Source organism: Lygodium microphyllum, chromosome 5 (assembly GCF_053477565.2).
Source record: "Lygodium microphyllum isolate KBCC chromosome 5, Lygodium_microphyllum_v1.1.10, whole genome shotgun sequence".
Lineage (NCBI taxonomy): Eukaryota > Viridiplantae > Streptophyta > Polypodiopsida > Schizaeales > Lygodiaceae > Lygodium > Lygodium microphyllum.
Genome location: NC_141139.1, coordinates 34,486,405 through 34,508,595, shown reverse-complemented (window position 1 = coordinate 34,508,595; position 22,191 = coordinate 34,486,405). Strand labels below are relative to the sequence as shown.

The following is a 22,191-nucleotide window of genomic DNA, read 5'->3' as shown; positions in this document are numbered from 1 at the left end:
GCACTTCAAGAGGCTTGAGAGATGTCTATGTCTCATAAAAGACACCATGACGGCTGCATATAAACTGTTGAGCATCCAAATCCCATAACATGTAAGCCTAAAAGTCACCATCTCCATAACCAAGGAGGATACATCTACATGACATAGGCATATTTGGCATACATACAAATGCCTGGTAGCCAAACATCCTCAAGTAATCATAGGAGGGTCTCATGGACTCCATGCCTCGTGTGGTGTAATACCATCCAAAGTCAAACATAGCATCCTATTAAGCACGTAGACTGTCATCATAAGGGCCTCAGCCTAAAAGCCATAAATAACCTAGTTGTGGTAAGCATAGAAGCAACCTTTGCCTATAGAGTCAGGCACATGCCATGAGCAATCCCATAATACTGTGGGCATAGAAAATCAATGTCAGATTGCTAACAATAGGATTGAAAGCTGGGAGAGATAGCATGACTCTCATAATCCGTCTACAAGTACCTAAGCCTGCAACCAGTAGAATCCATAAACTTGTCAAGCATAACTGTGGCATCCTCAATCCGTACCAAGGGAAAAGCCCAAAAACGGTGGGTAGCATGATCCATGAAGGTCATAAAGTACAATGCTCCACCAAGTTACTGGGAAGGCATAGGTCCATATAGTGCACAATGGACAAGATCTAGAGGATCATGCCTCTCACGATCATGCCTCTCACGATCTAGAGGATTTAGAGGATCATGCCTCTCACAATCACCATGAGCCAAAGGGGCTCTACAAGGACCATAAGTACAATCAGGGCAATCATCAAGATTTGCATGTGACAAAGGAGGTAACAAGGAGCCCATACAAGACAATAGCTCCATCTCTCTATGGTGCATATGGCCTAGGCAATAATGCCATAACAATGCATGTGGTATCCTCGTAACTGCAACCATAGAATCTTCCACATGAGAGACATGCACTGGGTAATGACAACCATCTCTAGAACCTCTAGCCAAAACCAAGCAACCACGATAGATCTTCCATGAGAGACATGCACTGGGTAATGACAACCATCTCTAGAATCTCTAGCCAAAACCAAGCAACCACGATAGATCTTCCATGACCTATCCTGAAGAGAAATAATATATCCTGCATCATGCAATTGACTGACAGAAATCAAGCTCTTACTGAGTATGGGAACATATAAAACATCCTTGAGCATAAGAGAAGTCCCATCAGGCAAAGCTAGGTGTATATCCCCTATGTACCAACATCTCTAGAACCTTTGGCCAAAACCAAGCAACCACGATAGATCTTCCATGACCTATCTTGAAGAGAAATAATATATCTTGCATCATGCAATTGACTGACAAAAATCAAGCTCTTACTGAGTATGGGAACGTGTAAAACATCCCTGAGCATAAGAGAAGTCCCATCAAGCAAAGCTAGGTGTGTATCCCTTGTACCAACAATAGCATAAGACTACTCAAGGTCCAAATCATTACATCTGTCAACCTCCATGTAAGAAGAGAACCATGCTCTATGAGGGGTATGAACGCGCCCGTTTTCGATTTTACGCTCCTCCACGTGCCCCAGCCGCGTCCGCGTGTCCCATACCGCCATCTCGGAGCTATTTCGATCCCGTCACGGTAAATTTTTTTACCCCGCCCCGCGCACGCGCACGGGACGGGGGTACGCCTTTCTTTTATGGCCCTATGGGCACCCCCCTTTGCGTACCCCTGCCCATTCCCCCCCTATGGGCCCCCCTCCCCCTGCCATTCCCCTCTAGCCACCCAGCCCATGGGCACCCCATCCCATGGGTCCCTGCCCATACCTCTATGCCCACCCCCATCCCATGGGCCCCTGCCCATACCCCCCCCCCCCCCCCCCACACCCTTCCCTATCCCCTCACCCTCCCAACCTTCTCTCTCCCCGCCCCTTCCCCCCCAACTACCTCTCCCTCTCCCTCTGCGTGTCGTGCCCTCCTTCCATTTCCACCTCCATCTCCTTCACCCTTCCTTCCTCCCCTCCTCCTCCTCTGCTCCTCTCCTCCCCTTCCCCTCCATCTTCTTTTTCCCTCTCCTCCTCTTCTTCTCCCTCCCTCCTCTCCCGCTTGCTCTTCATCCTCTTCTCCTCCTTCTCTCCTCCCTCATGCCTGAGCCTTCCCCTCCTCACCCGCTTCCCTCCTCCACGCCATTCTCCCTACCTCCTCTCTGTACCCCCTGTAGCCGCCTCGTGCCGCCGATGCCCTCGTGGCCTTGTGCCCGCTGCCCCGCCGCGTCCCTACCTCGACTGGTGCCCGCCCCGCCCCTTTGGTGCCCGCCTCTGACGCCCGCGTTGCCTTTGTGCCCACCTCCCACATCGCCTCGCCGTGGCCTCGCCACACGTCCACCTCGATGCCCGCACCATGTACCCGCCCTGCCTCGTCGGTCGCCGACGTCGTGGCCTCCTCCCTCCTCGCCGTGACGTGCCGCCCTGGTTGATGCCGAGCGCCCTTGTCCTTCCTTGCCCACGTCATGCTCCCCACCGTGCAGCCCGCTCGCGCCGCTCTGACGGCCTATGCCCTGCGCACGCTACTCCTGCCTGGCCGCAGTGACGTGGCCCTGTGCCCCGGGCGCCCGCTGCCCGTCCGTTGGACCCCCTCCATGTGTCCCTGTACGCCCCCCTTTCCCACCAAAACACACAAAACCCCCCCATCTACACCCCCCTTTCCCACCGCAAAACACACAAAACCCCCCCCATCTAAGCCCCTCTCCCCACCATTACACACACACCCTACCTCCTCTAAGCCCCATTTCCCCCCACAAATACACTAACCCCCTACCCTTTGCAAACCCTTGTTCCTCTGCAGAAACCTGCACACAACCCCCACCCAAGCCCCCCATCACACAAACACCCCCACCCCCCCACCTAAGCCCCCCTTTCCCCCCAGTGTCACACACACCCCATTACCCCCCTAAGCCCCCCTTCCCCCCCATTACCCCCCAAACACACCCAAACCTACCCCCACCCCCACACCCAACCAAACACCCACACACCCTACCTCTTGTAAGCCCCCCTTCCCCCCCCACAAACACACACTTCCTAAACCCCCCCATCTAAACCCCCCTTCCCCCCCAGCAAACCAACACCACAAAACCCCCCCCTTCCCACCATTACATATTTCCACCCTACCCCCACCCAAGCACACACACTCTCAACCCCCACCCAAGCCCCCAGTCCCACCAACAAACCCCCTACTCCCATCGCAGCCCCCTTTGCCCCCCCACAGATACACCCGCTGAACCGCTGAAAACCCCCCACAAGCCCATGTCACACCTGCAGAACTGCCGATCCCCACCCAAACCCATGTTCTCCCTCGAGACGCAGACATACGCACGTGGTTGTTCGTGCGAGTGTGATTGTGCGTGTTCGTGTGCGGGTGCGGGAGATCGTTAGCCGGCTGTTCACACGCAGTTGCCACGCAGCCTATTTCTGGGTATATTCCCGGATTTTTAATTCCAAAAACCCAAAAACCTTCAAAATACATTGACAAATTTAAAAAAATCATTAAAAAACACTTAAAATTAAAAAAATTTACAAAAAAATCTTAAAAATTTTCCAATCTTTTTGCAACAAATTGCCCTATTTTTTCTAACCTGCAAATTTCAGAAAAAAAAATTCAGACCATTTTAAAATTAAAAATTCTTTTAAAAATACCCAAAAAATGAAAAAAAAACATTAAAATGCTTAAATATTCCACATGAATTTCCAAAAAATTCCTAAAAATTCCATTAACATTTTTACTTATTTTTGGCATATTTTCTAAGCTGTAAAAATACTTCATTAAATCCTAAATTCATTTATAAAAAAACACCTCTTTCATTCAAACCACACACTGAAAAATCTTGAAAAAAAATCCAGATACCTTTTGGGATTGAGCAGAGCGCATTCATTGCATTCACATACATCCACTACCATGTATTTTTCCTTTTATTTTTTATTTTTTTTCCAGCTATCCCAAAAATTCACTGTTAATTTTTAAAATGAACCCTAAACACCACCATGGCACGCGCATTCGCGCTAAATACACCATTTTTTAATAAAAATAAACCAGTCGTTCATTTAACACGCGCTAAGTGCGCTTAAGAGGCACTTTAATATATTTTTAATTAAAATGAACCAGTCGTCACAAGAGCACGCGCTGGCAAAAAAGCGCTCCACATCACCTTAATTTTTAATATATGAACTTGCATTTAGCGACCCAGTCTGGATATCGAAGTCCGGGATTCGGATTAAAGCACCGCTTTAACCTAATAATTGGTAATTAAATTTTTAAAAAGGAACCACCATTTTCTTGATAAGATTTATCACTTAAAAAAAATTCACCCATTTCTTAATAATTTATTAAAATGAACCTTTCATTAAATTAATTCCCCCTCACTGCACTTAATTCCCCTTTTTAATAAACTCGTTTCGTGGGATGGGTACGCGCGGTCTTCGGAGTTGTCTCCATAGTCAAACCTGTTTATCAAAGTTGTGGTCTTGATATGTGTGGGTTGTTGTTATGTTTTGGTTCAATTTCTTTGTTACGGTTAAGGGTACAGTGTGTAGTTTTTTTTCTTTATTGCCTGATACGGGGATTTGGGTGTTTGCATGTTGCGTAGCATGAAGCTTTCGATCGCATATGTCTAGAGGTCATGTCGAATTTTTTCTAGGCTGTGGTTTGATTGGGGATAGTTGGTCGAGTCACATTTTACCGTTTTGGTTAATATCTTATCCTTGGTTTTTGTCTATTGCTTTGCAGGCATTCTCCTTGATTGTCTGTGTTTGTGGTGTGTGTGTAACCATCTGAATGGCGCCTTCTCATGCTCCTCCCCCTATCCATTATGTCCCACTAGTCAGTAGGGATTACTCTTCCCTACTCACTTTTGAGCCTCTCACGAAGGTAGGACTCGCTACTTTTGTGGCTACCTCCTTTCCATTGCTTCCAAAGGATCCATCGTTGTGTGACGGGTTTCTGGCCTCCTACAGCAAGAAGTCGGGACTGGTCCAAGGTATTTCCATGACTTTGACACCTCGGGCCTAGGGAAGGCTCTTTCTCTTCCTTCCAAAGGTGAACCCTTTGTTACAACTTGCCAGCTTTTCTCTAACGAAGAGATTTTGAAGCTGTTACAAAAGCAGACTAGGGAAATTCTGGATGTTAAGAAGGTGATCAACTCTTCAGGAGTTTCCTTTTCTATGATCACGGATCCTGTGTGGAAGTTGATCTGTCAGTTTCTCCAAGACAGGTTTATGCCTGCAAAAACGCCATCCCATTACTTGTCCAAAGAGCTCTTTACAACTTCAAGGATGGTGTTAAAAGGAGTAGCTATTGATTGGAGCACTTACCTACTCACTAAGATGGATCAACATTTCGTCAAAGTCACCAGGGGCAATGTTACCAATGTCACCTATGGATCGTACTTTTCTGCCTTCTTGACCTACTCAGGTTTACAGAAGAGTGTGCATCCACCTCCTCCATCTGATCCAATACCTCCTCCTCCACCTTCAGATGTGTCAGAACCAATTGATATAGAGGATTTGGATTCTCCGCCTCCCCTGGTCATACAGCGCAAATGCTTGAAGCGGGTAGCCGATAAAGCTCCTTCAGTTCTTTCTTCAATGCCCATTCTTACTACCTCTGGCAGTGATCTCCCTGCTTATCTCACATGTAATAACCTGTTCCGAGCACATCGAGAAGGTTCGTTGGATATATCAGTCCCCTCACTAAACAGTCTAGTCTCGGGAGATGCCATTCCTTTCCTCTGTAAAGACATTCAGAGTTCCATTGAATTGTCAGTGATAGCCTGTGTTCAACAGCTGTACGCTTTCTTTTATGAAGAATTGATGCAGTCTAAGGACCAGTTGCATAAGGCAACATCCGAGTTAGCCTCTGCTAAGGATACCCTAGCAGATTTGTTTAAGCAGATGGAGCAACAAACCCACCTGGTTGCAACCCAAAGAGATGAGATATCTTCTTTGAAGATTCAGTTAACAGAGGCTCAATTAGAGGTTACTAGCCTTTCAGAGGAGAAGGAGAGGATGTCCAGAGAAGCGCAAGAGTTTCAAACTCTTTTAGATGTCAAACTTTCAGCCTTACAGACTGCTAATGACACAGTGGAATCACAAGCTTCCCAAATCAAGCAATTGCAAGATCAACTGGCAAAGTCATGGTCTGTTCCTCCAAGCCCTCATGTTCCCTTGATCCCTTCTCTCTCACAGCAGGACTTGGCAGCTCTTCAAAGACAGGCTACCTTGTGTCCTCTCTTCCAAGATAAAGTGGAAAGATTGCAATCCAAAATGGATTTGCTATGGTCTTCATTTGAGCAGTATCAGGAATATGTTCCGCCAGACCATTCTTTCTTTGTCCACTACCACTTACAGAAGTTGACATTCTACATGAAGCTTTCCATGATGGATCTTCCTCTTCCAGAGGATGGTTGGAGTGGGGCTTGGTCTGCTGAGTTGCTGATAGAGGTGGTCCGTATGGTGTTTGAAGATTCTGTCACAACTGATACCATGTTGATGTCATATATGTATCTACGAGGAGACTTGTTGATTCCAGGTGAAGTGGATATGGCTTGGTATGTGGGAGACGTGGTTTTACAAGCTGTTTTGTATGTCAACCATTTGGAGTTGCGAATAGATGACATGTTTTAGAGTTACTCCTCCAAAGTGGCTACTTGTCCTGATAATTCCTGGCATACCATGATTGATTCTGTGGTCCTGAATCAAAGACAGAACACAGCCCCTACCTATGCCCAGAGCACTAATCAACTGAGGGTGGATCTCTTAGCTTATCTTTCAAAACATAATCCATTTGATTCTACCTTTTTTGATGCCTATCAGAGACGATCTATCTTAGGTCCTTCTATTCCTACCCTATTGTATTACCAACAAATGGCTCACCGTTATGATATATATCTTTCCCTCTATCAATCTAATTTCACAACCATCTTACCCCTTCTTTTCCAACCTCAATCTTTTCCTCAAATTCCCATCTTTACATACTGTTCTTTTATTGAGGATAGAGTATTTTCTCCTTCTCCACCATGTCCTTCTCCATCCATTCATGTACCTTCTACCTTTCCTATTTATCAGTTAACACCCTTCCTAAGTGATTCCCTAAAATTTTCAGCGACTCCTTCTTTAAATTATTCCTCCTTTTATGATTTTGCCTACCCATCTCTTCATCCACTTTTCCTTATTCCACTTCCATCTCCTGCCACTTCTATATCTCAACCACCTCAATTGGTTAGTGATTATGACGGGTTTGATCATCAGATTTTCAAAAGACGGGGATGGAGCTTGAATGATTCTCTTATAGGACCTCAGATAAACTGGCCAATAATTCCAGGAGATTGGACAGCTGTCAGTCAAGCATACCAGAACTATATTCATTTTGCTCAGCAGTATTCACAGTCTCTGGATCCTTCGGTGAGATTGACAGCTCATTTTGCTTGGTACCTGGCGTATATGCATAGGCATTCTCATAATGATTCAAAGCCTATTCCAAAGTTGTGCATGAATGTCAATGTGAGCATTGATTTCCAGCAGCTAGATATATTGTCTTTTCATGCCCTTTGTTTGCCTAGCAGATACCTTGTCATGTTGGAAAGGATGTGTTGCCTTCAGGTTTTTCAGAATCCTCCCAAGACATTTGTAGATGAATCTTTGTCTATGGATCATTTCTGAAATCACCAATCTTTCAAGAGGGATCAACTTCATTGATACCTTTGCAATGTATGGTGGATGATTTTTAATGATAAAATCTCTCTTTTTGGAGGAGTCATTCAGATGGTTGTGTTGTGTGTAGTGTTTGTGTTGTGGGCTAATTGATGTAATAAGATCGTGGTGATTGCCTATTCGATTGGCTTTCGTGCGAGCTACATTTTTGAGAATTGTGGTGATGGGGTCCTGGTTGGATAGTTGAAGATGCTGATGCAGAAGAAGAAGAAAACTTTTATATCCTTTACAAGTTTGTTGTGATTTCTAGTTTGATAAGAAGTGTTAATGTATAAAGGGTTTTCATTTCGTTGTATTTTTATATCAGATACATGTGATAAGTTGGGGTCGTGGTTGGAAAGATTGTTTTTGAAGATGTATTGAAGATCAAAGTTGAGCTTTTGAATGAACTTGTATTCCCTTTTTCCTGGGTCGTGAGGACGCTTCCTTATTAAGTGTGGGGATATGTTGAGTGTTGAAATGACCTATTTTTTGGCTGATTTTTGTTGTTTTTGAGAGCTGAATGTTGATTTTATGAGATGAATGATTGGTTTGGAAGTGGTTTGAGAGTGTTTTGGATCATATTGATTATGTTTTGGAAGTTCATGATGATTTTCAGTGGAGATATGAGGTTCTGATAGGTTCTGATTGGTTCTATATAGCTTCTGTTTTGTTCTAATTGTCTTCTGTAAGGAAGCATGGATTGATGATTGATGAAGATTGAGATCTTATGAAAGCTTATTGAATAGTTTTTGAGAGTTTGGAATGGTTTGATTATGAGTTATGAGGTTTTGATGACCTTCTATAACCTTCTATAGATCTTCTGTCTCTGTACTGTAGCTGTTCTGGTACTGTTCTGTAGATTGTTCTGTATGCTTCTGTATGTGTTCAGTAGAATGTATGTGTAGCTTGGGAAAGTTTTCTAGCCTTGGAAAGAGGTGAACACAAGTGCAAAAGAGCTAAAAGAAGTGAAAGAAGTAGCTGTTGAAGACTCAAGTGAAGACTGAAGTGAAGTGATAGTAGTGAGCTATAAAAGGACACTGTAGTGGCTCTGGTGACTCTTCATATCAGACATACCTCTTGGGAGGGGTATCCACGACCTAAGAAGGATTATTATGAGTGATTATGAGAGATTGTAGTGAGGATATGATGTATTATTGATGGAGAGAGAGAGAGAGAGAGTCAGAGATAGCCAAATCTACTAAAACAGAGTGATTGTATATGAGAGATTGAGAGAGAAGACTATGAAGATATTGAAGATGAATACTATGTGATGTATTTCCATTCAAAGATGGTGTATTCCTTTGATTTCTTTGTTATATTGATGGATTTTATGAAGATACTGAAGAATATGGTTGATTCTATCAAATCCGTGGGAGATCTACATGATGCTGCATGAAGATTTGTTGTGCTTGGTGTTCTTTTCTTCATTGTGATCATATGAAACCTAATAAAAAAGCTTGTTGGTGTTACAAGATAGATTTTCTTGCAAGAGAATTCCCTTTTCCTTGGTGTTCCTCTTGGGGCTCCAGTATTAGATATCTTTCCATCGACAAGTTTTGAATGATTGACCATGGAGAATCTTAGTGGCATGTTCTATGCAATTCATAAAGAATTTGCAGAGGTTACCTATCTTAATCAAACCACAAGTCTATTTTAGTGAATATGGGATTTTTGTATATGTTGGAAGGATATTGAGAAGAATACATTTGTCATGGTTTGTATCCTTACACATCTTTGTAGCTTGATTTATAACATCAAATTTACAAAGAATAAAGGTTTCATGGCTAAGTAGAAAGTTTTTAGAGGAGGATTTGGACAACATTCTAGGACTATCCTAGAAATTTAGGGAGGGTGATTTTATATGGTGCAATGCCTATTCTAAGTCTTTGGCTATATCTTACAATATTTGTCAATAATATCTTATTATGGGTTTTGATTAGAGGTGTGAATAATTGGACAAGAAGCAGAGGCTAATGTAACTTCTAATTGGAGTCTCAAGAATGTAAGAGACACTTGGAGTTTCTAGACAATACAACTATTGGGTATAAGTTCAAGATCAATGGCATTGCACAATTGGAAGAAGAGTTGAATGCTCTTTCTCTTGTATGAGGTGTTTGCCTCCTAGTATTTTGAGTTTTGAACTATGAATATATATACAATTTTGAATTTGTTCTTGCTCATAAATATTATTGCCAAATGTATTTTTCAATAAACACTCATAAGCATTGCAAAGAATTTGTGTGAGTAAGATCCAAAAACTCATTATATGTGGGTTACAAAATTGAAGTAAAAATATACAATGGTAATGTAATTGTAGTAAAAATGTATAAAGGTTTAGATACAAGGCTAGTTAGCTTTTTTATCTTCAATTTCTTCTTCCTTTGAACTTTTCTCCTTCTTTGGCATCGGTTCATCTTCATCCATTTCACTTATAATCACTAGTTTCCTTTCTATAGCCTATTTTTTGTTGCTAGAAGAATTTGAATTTCATGGGAACCCTCTTCTCTTGAGGCTTTAGAGAATATGGATCAAGATTCAAAAGAGAAAGCATTGGCATACCTTTTTTTATAGAGGCAACATAAGTATTTTTGGCGGTTGACTTCGTTATGCACTTACCTTTCTTTGTAGAGGCAACAAAAGTCTTTTTGGTGGTTGACTTGGCAATTCCCTTATCCTTGCTTGTTGCTTTTTACCTATCCATTGGCTTTGCCCTTCAAAGGTTTAGGAGGAAGAGGGGAGCCAGGGTCCACTGGTATTATTACCATATCCAAAATTCTCAAAGCACCTCTCCCTTATCCACCACATATATGACTCAGGGTAATATTTGCACTGAAACAAAGCACACAACAAATTAGTTGAGAACACAAGAGAATTTTAACTTAAAAGCAAAAGAAAAAAGATTACATTCACCCCATCTATATTCAACAACTTTGAATCTATAGTCCTAGAAACATTTGAGATAACTCTCCATCTACAACTGTGTGCATCACTTTGTACTGGGACATCTTGAAGGAGAAATTTGAAAGGTCTCTCAAAGTAAGCAATATCTTCAAAACTAGCATCCAAGTGGGTAGTAACAAGTCTAGCAGCACTAGGGTTTAAAACTTGTTAGGAAAAAGTAAAGAATACCTATAACAAATCTAGAAAACAAGAGAAGACTATTGACTATACATTTTTACCATGCCATGAATTCTTGAAAGAGAATTCATAAGGATGACCTCTCAAGCAAGAATATCAAAGTGGATCAAACTCCAATGACCCTTGTAAAGAAAACATAAGTCAGTAAAACAAATATGAGGACCCCCTTCCAATTATAATGTGTGGTGAAGAGCAGGTGAGAGGTTGTTGAAATATGCCCTTGACCTAAAGCCTTTACCACCATCAAACAAGACAAAGAGAAGCCAAGGTTATAGAAGAATTTAAAAAATCTCTAGGCCTTATGGTCAGTAGAGCTATAGTGGTCAATGCAGACTATCGGATTAACAACATGAATGAGGTTGCCCAAAAATCACAAGAGTCATGGAAAAAAACAATTATTAATACAAATATATTTTTTGTGCAATCTCTTTGTTGTAAATATTTTGCATTATTTAAGTTGAGCATAATGTTAAAATCTTTTATGAAGAGAAGTTATGTGTTAAGCATGGTAATGATATCAATGGAAAATGACAATGAGAAAAGTAAAATTAAAAAATGATGTTACAAAAATCATTGTCACGGTTCTAGATGGCCCATTTTTACCCCAATTTTCTAAAAATTGCCCTTAGGCCATATAATCAATTAAATAATAAAAAATTTGACATCTTTTTTTAGCATTGCACCCATATTTATTGCTACTTAGATACATGCATCTCTGTTGTCAACTAGCAAAGAATAAGAGTAAGAAATTTGTTTAAAAGTATTCATTGAAATTAGATGGAATATATTTAGCTGCTTAGATGATCGAGTGCTCGACGCTTGTCCTATTTAACCATAACATTTTTGATTAACATGATCAAGGTATTTGTCATGTATGGTTGAAAACCACCAAGACTCTAGTAAGAAGAGTTTACAACACATATTGAAAACCGAAAGCAACATCAATCTGAGAGATAGATCCCAAATATAGAATATATTCATCCTATAAGAGCTTAAGCTCAATCCTTGTATAACATATGCATCCACATGAAGACTATGAAACTAAGGCTATGGCTTAGTGAAAACCTAATTTAATTCATCCCGTATGATTTATGTTTACCATCAAGCATCAAACAATATGTATGAGGCTCAAAAACATGCCTAAACATATATTACAATAGTTTGGTACCTATCTAGTCCACATAGACCGATAATTCTCTATTTTAAAGCTTTGCAAGAGTCTTCTTTCAACCCAAAAATCTATGTTTTCAATCTACTATAGTAGAACAAGAATACCCAAAACAATCCACACAATCCATCTATTCGTCGAGACAACTAAAAGCAATAATGTTCTATAGATTCAAGGTAGATTAGAGTACTCCCTACATAAATAGTAGTAGAAAGCCTATTTGCTTTGTTTTTAGAGTAGTCCACAATGTCACAAATTAGCCCTCTAATATTTCACAAGAGCTTCAGCCTCAAACTTTGCCCCATTAGAGCCAAAAACATTTCAAAAATAGCAATTGTAAGAAAACGATTAAGTTTCTAATTAAAAGAGGTTTTAGAGTAATAAAATCTCTATATTTTTTTGTTTATATATGATTAATAAGGTAATATATGGTTCATTAATGAGGTCTGCCATTAGATGCCTCCATTCTTTGATCCATATCAAGGATCATCTTTTCACTCGCTTGTCTCTTGGAACTTGCAAAATTTTGCAAAGCTAAGATTTGTGCATCAAAACACGTTCATTTGTTCTTCCAGGTTTCTTTCTTGAGCCATTCTCTATTTTGCACTTGCTTTTCTTCTCTATGATATTATCACCTGGTTGATTCTATTATGCTAAAATGTCTAACAATACCTCTTTAAGTAACACAAACACAAGTGTATGCAAATATAAACTTGCTATTCAAATAGATCCAATTTAATCATCATAGAGAAGTATATATAATCTAGCATTATTAGATAAGGATGAGGCTAATAGGTTACGACTAGAAGGAAAGAAGCATATAGATTTGTGGGTGGATGAAAATATTTATCTAGAAGACCCTTCAATAGGTATGCCTCCTCCTTTTCTCAATATACCACAACATAAGATATGTTGGAGATGGTTGTGATGGAATGTTTGGGTATTGCATGTGGCTAGCTCTGCATCTTTTGTATGCACAAGATAGATGCTTGAAATGAGAGAAGCATAAACAATTGCACAAACAACTAATTTTGGGCTAATGAACAAGCTTGACATTCTAGAAAATATTAATAAACATTGCAAGAAAAAATATTATGCTTAGAGGAAACTCTTGTAGGATTTAGAGAAAGAAAAGATTGTTAAAAAATATAATCGACTTGTGTAAATGTGTTTAAAAAAGGAGATTGAATCTTACAAAGAGATTCGTCTCTGTTATTTCAGGCATTGATATTGGAGAGAATGAGGAAATAATCTGACTTTTAAAACAAACTATGAATAAAAAATATACTTTAAGAATTCTTTGATCACCAAAAAATACAGATTTGAGAGGTCAAACTTTGAAAGTGTTATTGAAATGTTGAGAAGCATGGATCTAGAGCATGGTAGCTATGGCGAGTGGAGGATGAAGACATGACTTATGATGACACAGACAGTGAAGAGACTAACTGTTACACAAGTGAATTAGGTTCCAAGATTGAAGCTTGGACTCATAAAGACAATCTTGTGTATGATGACAAAGACAATGGAGTGAAAGGACAAAAGTACTATGACATTGCATTCAAAATGATAGGCAAGTACAATGCTTTATAGCTTTAGGATAAGTAGCACTTTCCACCACTATGCTTATGGGATTGAACAAGCTTGCATATCCTTAGCCGAAATACTCCATACAAAGGGGTTACATTGGGTGTGATTGCCTAATTCTCAACACCCCTCCTCAATCACAACCAGAAAGGTACAAAGTGTGTAGAGGCTTTAGTGAGCAACCATCTGCAAAGTGTGGGCACACCACAAACATGGTAATCATCTAGAGGCTGTCGCAAAAAAATCTAAATGTGGGTACCAAAAACATGGTAGATATCTAGAGGCTGTGATAGGGGCTTTACAAAGTGTATAGAGACCTGTAGTACCAAGTTACGTGAGGAGTTTACTAAGCTTATGTGACAGAAGCATTAGGGCAAGGTTGTACAAGACTTCAAAAAATTCTATCAAAAAACTCAAAATAGAAGGACTAGTGAGGCTTGCGCTTTTGCTCTTGATGGTTTTTTTCTTCTTCTTCTTCTTCTTCTTTTGCTTCATGGTCTTCTTCTTCCTTTAAAGCCTCAAGATAGGCCTTCTAAGACCTCTTTCTGGAATGACATAACTTTTTAGTATGTATGATCCTTTTTGCAAAAGTCACAAATTAACTAGTCATTTTTGCTTTTGTTCCTATTACTAACATACAACAATTGTCTATCTTTTGCAGTTTATTCTTTTCCTTTAATCTTCTTTTCTTGTTCTAACAAGGAGGCCTTAATATTCACCAATTTAGGGTTTGCATATTGATTAAAGTGGTTGAAACATTATCATAATATGGAGGTAAAATTTTTAACAAGACACCAATACATATATCTTCATCCATTTTTAGATTTATTCATGCAATCTGGGTTAGAAGACTTTCCATGTAGTTCACATGAGATGCTAGGGATGAATTAGGCTTCATGTCCAGTGTGAAAATTTCAATTAATAGACCATACTTTGAGGACTTTGACTAGGCACCAAAAAATGTGTCCAATCTATCTAAGTGCCATGGGACATGTCACAAGCATCCACATGGTGGATATAGTTATCATCTAACTCAAGCTTTATGATGGCTTGAGCCTTGTCTTCATTTTTTTACCAAATATTGCTGCAAGGGCAGCATCTTGGGGCTTCTTCTCTTGTCCATTAGGGATGGCCCATGGGCCTTTCTTCATCAGGATAAGCTTTATGCGGGTCTGCTAGGTATGAAACCCGACTCCTTTGAAGCGACATGTTGGAGAGTCTTTGCCCATGCTAGAGTGGCTGGAACAACATCAAATCAGCACCAAAATTCTTAGAAATAAGCTGACTTTGAATGTGTTAAGAGACACAAGCAATGGCAGTGGTAAATAGTATCAAGAGATACTATCTTTGCTTGAGTCTTCCAATCTTCACAAATCTTCCAAAATCTCATCTCCTTGCTGATTTGATTAGTGAATGTTGCTTCAAATCTTTTTCTTGAAGTTTTTATTTGCTGGAATTGATCAAATTTGAATGACATGAACTCTAGTTGATTGAGAAGGATGATAAATTGATGTGGGAGAAGAGCTTGAGTCTAGCGGCTATGGATGCTTGGTCTTCTCTTGAATCTTTTTCTTGCTAACTTGAAGGGAAAATCTTCCTGGAAGCTTCAGTGACTTAGTGAATCAAAGTAGCATGGACTTCTTTGAACTGAGAGAGGTGAGAAAGTGAAGAGATTTTTAAGCTTGAAATGAGGAAGCTATGGCTTCCCTGTTAGGGTTTGCAGGTAGCTACTGGTTTTTCTTCTGGTACAGCTCATAGGAGAAGAATTTCTTGGAGATATTCTATGGGGAGAGAGCTTGAATATGGAGCTTTAAAAGCCCTATAGCTACAAACTAAATCGTGGTGTGCAACAGAGAAGAATCAATGGAACGAATTGTGACAAGTGTAGACAGGACAACAATGTCAAATTTCAACAATGTCGGGCTGCAGAGGGGCTAATGTCTCACTATGATGTGTCAGGGAGAAGAGAGGGAGTCAAAGAAGAGAAATCCAAAAGGATGCTCAGAGAGATAAGGCTTGTAGAGAGAGATATAAGAGCTCAAAGTACTGTGGATCCAATCTGGCTATGGCTACCAAATAGTGAGTGTGAAGTTCAAGAGAGAAATTGAAATCATGCATTCAAACTAAGGTTACTTGAGGTTGAGCAAAGCTAAGAGGAGTGAGAGGAGAGTTGAGCCATGCTCGACTAAGCTTTGATACCATGTTGAGAATCATGGATCTAGAGCATGGTAGCTATGGTGGGTGGAAGATGAAGACATGACTCATGATGACATTAACAGTGAAGAGACTAACTGTTACACAAGTGAATTAGGTTCCAAGATTGAAACTTGGACTCATAAAGAAAATCTTGTGTATAATGACAAAGACACTGGAGTAAAAGGACAAAAGTACTATGACATTGCATTCAAAATGATAGGCAAGTACAATGCTTTATAGCTTTAGGATAGGTAGCACTTTCCACCACTGTGCTTATGGGATTGAACAAGCCTGCATATCCTTAGTCCACAACTACTTCATACAAAGGGCCTACATTGGGTGTGATTGCCTAATTCTCAACATGAAAGACTTGAAGGGAACTATCAAACCAAATGAAGTAGTTGAGACATGTGACAAGGTAGGTATTAGCCGTAGAGGTTAGCATGTCTCTCTAAACTATGGTTCAAAAATCATAGATGCCATAAGTGCATTTGGTTTGCCTCTACCTCTTGCAATTTTAGTTGCTAGACATCTGTGAATTGTAGGATTTTAAATGTATTTTGGGAGTGTATTCATATTGAAATGTCTATGCCCTACTTACAAAAAATAGAAAACAAAAGCTATCATTAGATACAACAGATTGAATAATATTTTGGTTGATCTTAAAAGAGTACAAGTTGCAATGGTCTATATGTATAAATTTGTTGTACAAGAATGTGGTGGTATTTTGAAGTTTGTGCTAAAGATGGACGAAGCGCAAATTCAAAAAGAACAAAAGATCAAAAGAGTCAGCATTTGTATCATGAGCAAGGCACTAGAATAGAGTAATAGTAGCGGACACAAACAACATCCTAAGATTCAGTTTGAGATGGACATTTAGTAGATTGGTGTAGCTGAAGTACCAATTGAAAGTCATCAAACCTTGAAATGGTTGTTCTCTCATATAGATAATTGTAATATTATTAAGTTTCAAGGTGAAGGAGAAACATGAATAGTTGATGGGGTTCATTGTTTCAATGTAGAATGGCATATTAGTGTTAGCTTAAGGACCATCAAATGTATGCTTGGGATATGCAGTGGGGCCAATGCAAAATACCCTTGAATTTATTGCATGGAAAACATCTGATCTAAAGATTGGAGTAATTTACGACTAGTAAGAAGAGTCCTAACTGGAGAATCCATAGATTTAAGAAATTCAAAAATAAGGAGAGCATATAGGATCATATTCTTTCAATATCTCTTAGTAATGTTCATATTTGTACTTTGCATGTAGAGATTAGAATAATTGATAAGCTTATCATATTTCATCTTAACTGTGCATATTCAATTAAGACAATATCCTTATCGAATGAGTGTATTGATAAATGTGAAGCATTAATCTCGAGAATGGGGTTTCATGGGGCACATGTTTAGTTGAGACAGGACCCGATGGATTTAGAAAAAACAAGAGATGTCTTAGCGAATGTCTCTATGGGAGGTATAAAGGCCAAAAGGTTTCTTGGAAATCACAATGGAAAACAAGTAAACATGAAGTGGGAGTATCAGAGAGAGTTGTGTGAGATCACGATAAATGTGACCAAAACATCCTAGGTTGCATTTCTGTGAATGGAGGTTTGGAGACATCTCAACATCTTTCTAAAAGTGCTCATGCAACAATAGATATCATTCAGATATTGAGAAGAGTACAGATCTTGAATTACAAATCTTATTCAAGTAGTAAAGGAAGCATGGAAAAAAAGAGTATTACTTTCTACTTATTAATATAGAGAAAAAATTCAATCTTGCATTTTTGAAATAAAAAGCCAAATGATATAAACTAACTTTTGCTTATTATATGATGCATCACATTCTTCTACTTCATGGGCCTTATTTTGTGGAAAAGCACAAGTCTTTAGCAACTTATAGTAGCCAAGGAATGGAAAAACCCCACTATTAAGCTCGTACATGTTACTTTCATAGCACAAGACACGATTCATCATAAAAAAGAAATGCATTTGAGGAGTTAAACTAGTTTTTCCAAAGGTGACTTCAAAAACTAAAGAATATGACAAATGTTTGTGAAATCTAAATAGCCAAAGATACAAAGGGCTAGCTAGCTTGAAATAGCATTTACATCCTCTTCATCCTTGAGCATCTTTCCTCTATAATGCATAAATTTTCTCCTCTTATGGCTAGCTATGGATCTTATATATGTTTGTTGTGCCAAAGCATAAGAGGAGAATGCAAGAAACTATTGAGCTCTGGAGGTAGAGTAGCTAGGAGCATATCCAAAAATTTGAATGGCCATTGTCTTTTTAAGAAACAATACTTTGTGGGAATTATGCTATAATATTGAGTAGCTAATAAGCCTTGTAAGAGCTTTTATACAAAGAATGGGCCACGAGGTCTCCTCAAAGAAAGTGCTATGTAAAATCAAAAGAATATGGGCATCAATTCTGGCGCGGTAGTGTCTAAGTGCAATATCCTTGATAGAGCCACTACTACTTCTTGATCCTTTGCCTCTTCCCAAGAAATTATCCTCACCTGCAATCTCCAACTGGAGAAAAAGAATATAAGATGAAAAGGAGATGTAAGAAAGAAAGTGGTAAAAATAAAATGTAAAATATCTTTGGATACTTATGAAAAAGAAATAAATTATTAGCATTTGATTTTCATCATTCTCTAGTTTACTTGAATTCCATAAGTTAATTGATTATGTTTCCTTGATGTGTTTGAGTTCCTTTACATACTCTGACTCTTCTCTCCCAAAATTGGAAATTTTGGATTTTTTCTAAAGCTCATAAAACTCCTTATTAATAGTATGTAATTCCTTCTCAGCATCTTTTGCTTTGGTCAAACACATGGACAAGACCTCAGGTGCATCAATGAACTTGTCATTGGACATTTGTATATCTAGTAAGAGAAATTCATATTTAGACTCGTGTTCAATATCAATAATACCATCAATATCAGCACAATATTTTTCAATAACTACCAAACAATAGTCCTCTCTCAAATTAAAGAGCCTTCTTTGGATGTTAGACAATAGCAAGCATTCCTTGTCTTTGATTGGAAAGGTTGGCAGAGAGGGTATAATAAGGCTTGAGGATAACTTAGATATATCAGGGACCTCGATATTGCTTTCTTCCATAATAGTCTCAGCTTTAAAATGAGCAACATCTAGATTCTTTGCAATAGATACCTCCATTTGAGGGTCAATCCAGTCCTCCACGTCATTGTCATCCTCCATCTCCTTGAGTAGATAATAGTTGGAGGATTTCACTACCTCAAATTGCTGCACATTAGGTTTCATTGGATACTTCATAAGAGAATATACAATGAATGCAATAAACTTCAACATAAGCCTACATTTCCTTGGATGGAGAGAGCACATAATATCTAAACCATAAATTTTTTTCAAAGAATGTCTTCCACACTTCTTTGTAAATGATATCTTCACTATGGGTGACTTGCCAATAGGTATGTGAATAAAAATCTTTGACTCCACTTGCACAATTGTGTGAAAAAATACGGATCTAGAGCTAGTTGGCTATGGTGGACGCAAACCATAGAACCAATACATAATAGAGAGAAGAGATTGTAACTCAAGTGAATTAGGTTCCAAGACAGATTAGCTTGGAATCATAAACAAAATCTTGAGTGACTCAAACTGAAAGTATTATTCCATTGAAATGAGTGTCAAGTACATGCTTATATAACTTTTGGGTAGTACCACTATTCCTCATCGTGCTTATGGGATTTTGGACATCTCTTCCTAGAGCTTCTAGAGCAAAAATCTTTGTCATATCTCTCATACAAAGCCACTTATGGACAAGCATCATTTTCTATTCTCGACATCCCCTCTCAAATGATGAGTCTCTACCCTTGCTGGCTTTTGCCTCCCTTACATGATGACATGGCCTGGGAGACTAGCTCTTTGGCAGCCTAGTCAAGTTAAGGCTTGAAACTTTATATTTTGGTAAGTGTTTTGTTACATCCACTATGGGAAGGATCCACTTTGGGAAAAACATGATCCATGATAGAAAATTTTTGCAAAACATTTTGTTTGTAGTAGCGGAAAGTATCTTCTTCTGCATGCTTCTTTGGCATTCTTCGAACTTCTTCTTTGTCTTGTTCTTCATTCTTGAAGCTCTTTGCTTATTTGATAAGATACTTGGGATACATAGATTTTGGAATCCCATTTGATTTTGTGAGATCATTACAAAATAAATGAGACCAAGTAGAGAGAGTCGCTTGAAATTTAAGAAATTTACAAAGAACTAGAGTCTGCAGAAAAGAAGTAAGTAAACCCTAAGGGACATGTCAATCCATTGGATTATGGAGATGCCATAAAGAACATAGGTAATGCAGAAACATGCCCGAATTCGGGGCACTTTTGAGGCATTTTTCAAATCATCTTTAATGGTACTTCATAAATTGTTAACCACATGTAGAAGAAGTGAAACCTGCTTCTTTCGTAATTCTAAGGTCTTTGATGTAGCCATATTTTCAACTTGCAAGGCTGCAAGCTCCTTTGAAAGCTCATCCAAAACTTTCTCTATTTTTGATATTGGTGGTTGTGCCCCTATCAATCTTTTGATCACTTCACACTCTTCTTTGTGTTGGCATTCAATTTTACTATCCTCCAGTTGGATCTTTAAATATTCTATATCTTCTTGAGCCTGTACAATTTGTTGGCAGATCTCATTTTGCAACTCTTTGAAATTCTCATGCTCGCGCCTATTGGCATCAATGATTACCTTGGTCTTTTGGAGTGGAAGCTCAAAAGTATTGAGTTCATGTAGAAAGGACTTGTACAACTTCTCGCAATCAATGAGGTTATCGCCTTCCTTCTCGATCTCAGTAGTAGTGAAAACGACAAACTTCCATAGCAGTCTCTTGAAGGGCCTAGGTAGATGTCGTAGATGTTGCATTCTGCAAGTACCTGTTGTCTTTCATCTAATAGCTTTCACACTCCAATTGTAGTGACATAATCGCTTTGGCAGGGTAAGCATAAGCTGCACAACAACTCTTCTAGATGTGGAAGCTGCATCTCCTACATCGCATGCAAAGTGTGTGGGACTTGTTCCTTCATTTGCCAAGGAGGCTCCCCTGGGTTGTGGTAGTTCTAGTGAGGAGGTGTTGTCTGATGAGGGCATCATCCTTGGTAGGGCCAATGGCATAGTGGATGGAGACCTCCTCTCTCCTTGCAGGGGCCTTCCTCCACTTGGCTGACGACTAGGGGGACCTGAGAGGTTGGTGCAGCCCTTGAGGATGGTTGTGTGTCAGATGCAGAAGGCTGGTGCAGCCCTTGAGGATGACTGTGTGTCAAATGAAGCAACCCTGCTACTTGTTGTGGTGACCTCTATAGCCATTGCATCATCACAAGAGAGGCATTCCCTGCCTAGTTATTATGAGTCATAATTTTTGGTCGGCCCAGTAGGATGTTAGAACTTGCTTGCCAAACTAGCTTGCCATGGCTCTGATACCATGTGAAGAAACACGGATCTAGAGCTAGTTGGCTATGGTGGATGCAAATCATAGAACCGATACATGATAGAGAGAAGAGATTGTAACTCAAGTGAATTAGGTTCCAAGATAGATTAGCTTGGACTCGTAACAATCTTGAGTGACTCAAACTGAAAGTACCATTCCATTGAAATGAGTGTCAAGTACATGCTTATATAGCTTTTGGGTAGTACCACTATTCCTCACTGTGATTATGGGATTTTGAACATCTCTTCCTAGAGCTTCTAGAGCATACATCTTTGTCGTATCTCTCATACAAAGCTACTTATGGCAGACATCATTTTTGCTATTCTCAACAAATTGGACCTACCAAATCTTCAAACTCTACATAGTCCTTGCAAAAGTCTTTGCAATAATTTTCTACTTAATCTAGATACCATTCAAGATTGAACATGTCCTTGGCAATTGGGAAAATGATAATTCAATGTTACTTTGAATAAGGAAATCCAAAAGCATCTCAGAGGTTGTTATATCTATAATTTGAGTGGACATTGCTGTCCTCAATGGGGATTTTCCTTTTCTTGGTGGTGTTCTCAATGGGGATTTTCCTTTCCTTCTGGTGGAGTCCTCCTCGAAATTTGTGCACTTGTGGACCCTAGAGGGGTGGCAAAAAGAACATATGGGAAAGGCCTAACTTTCTCTATGCTAGCTACTTGGATACTATGGAGGTGACATCCCTATTCATTTTAAGACTCGCTGCCTTGGTAGAAGCAATGGGGAGGGATCGTAACTCTTCTTTAGACATGCTGGAAGGGTTGTTGGAATGGAAAACTACAAGAAAAGGGATATCTATCTTTATGGCACAAGGAGAGGCAGTGCAAGACCTAGTTGGTGCCCCAATTGCACCATAGAAGAAAAGACGGATAGTAGCTGAATGTGTGCGA

At 39.6% G+C, this 22,191-nt stretch overlaps 1 pseudogene; it reads right to left on the bottom strand.

Annotated features, from left to right (window-relative positions):
- Positions 1–18,569: 18,569 nt before the first annotated feature.
- On the bottom strand, positions 18,570–21,153 carry LOC148035678 (THO complex subunit 7A-like; annotated as a pseudogene).
- Between the last annotated feature and the right edge of the window lie 1,038 nt (positions 21,154–22,191).